At 45.5% G+C, this 1387-nt stretch overlaps 1 pseudogene; it reads right to left on the bottom strand.

Moving 5' to 3' along the window:
- Positions 1–831: 831 nt before the first annotated feature.
- Positions 832–951, bottom strand: LOC120861013 (annotated as a pseudogene).
- Between the last annotated feature and the right edge of the window lie 436 nt (positions 952–1387).

Consider the following 1387-nt stretch of genomic DNA (forward strand, 5'->3'; position numbering starts at 1 on the left):
TTTGAAACGGAGAAACAAGCAGCAAAAAGCAAAAAGCAAAGAGGGTATTGGAGGATAAACACTTTAAATTTACGTGAAAAGCAAAAAGCAAAGAGGGTATTGGAGGATAAACACTTTAAATTTACGCGAAGCCTTGACCTTATCACATCTTGTTAAGTGTTGTGGGTGTTCCCTGTAAGAAAGAAATTCCAATCACTGGCCCCAGGTCACCTGCCTTTGTTCGGAAGAGAACCCCCAACCCACTCAAGAAGATGAGGATGAGGAGCAGCCAGTAGTGATAAGAGCTCAACAATTGCCCCATGACAGTACCTGTTAAGCCCAAAATACCGGTGAGGAGAACCGTGGAAATATGCCCTTTCTCTTTCGATTCAAAAAAGTCACTTACAGAAACAGAAGAAAATAAAACAGCTGCAGAAAGGGGAGGCGCTCAAGTTCTAGGTGCTTCCTTTGCCTCATTTTACCACCATTAACCTGCAAGAGAAGATGAAGAACACAACTCAGGTTGAGCCTTCTGCTTGGAGCTTGGCAGAAGAGGTGCCTAAAGGCATGGACTTGGGTTCTGTACATGCCCTGGGGACAAAGAAGGCTCCTCCTGGTGTGATGGAAAGAGCAGCTCTGGTTCCCAGACAGTGTCTGCAGCCGAGTCTAGCGGTGGAATTTACTGGAGAACTTGGGTGGTACCCACATAGCCAAGGGCTGCTCATTTAACAGTAATTTGTGTTGCTTCCATCCTCCTCCTCTTTTTAAGTCAGAATACATAGTTTGTTTAGTTTGTGGTTTATTCACTTAAAGTGTCATTTTTACTGCTTTTATCCTTCACTTAAAAAATTTTTAGACATGGAACGCTTCACAAATTTGCATGTCACCCTTGCTGAGGGTCACTTAGAGCAAGCCCTGCTAATCTTCTCTGCATCGTTCCAATTTTAGTATACGTGCTGCAGAAGCGAGCACTATCCTTCATTTTTTATATTTAAGTTAAAAAATAAAGACACTTGATTTAGTTTATAGTTTATGTCTGATTTTTTCCTCTTCTCTGTGCAAAATGAATTTGGAGTTAAGGGGCCCTTTGCCCTGCGCGGGGAGCCTCGTTAACCGCCTGCCGAGGTGGAACCCTGTGTGCCTCAGGGAGGCTGTCTGCCGGCCTCGGGTGGAGCTGCTGTCCAGGCCCCTCCTGCCCTTGTTGGTGCTGATGAGGAGGGAGAGCTGAGCAGGGCTTGCTCTAAGTCCTCCTGAGACCTGGGCTGGAATCAAGGTTTGTCTTACCAAAGATTATCAAAGGCAGTTCTGTACTCCCTTCCACAGGGATTCTTAGCATTTACATCTCATCAGCACCATAAGTGTTTACGAGGAGACAGGATTTCTCGTGCCCTAGCACCCCACTTCAGTA

This window comes from Oryx dammah, unplaced genomic scaffold (assembly GCF_014754425.2).
Source record: "Oryx dammah isolate SB20612 unplaced genomic scaffold, SCBI_Odam_1.1 HiC_scaffold_11210, whole genome shotgun sequence".
In the NCBI taxonomy this organism is placed as follows: Eukaryota; Metazoa; Chordata; class Mammalia; order Artiodactyla; family Bovidae; genus Oryx; species Oryx dammah.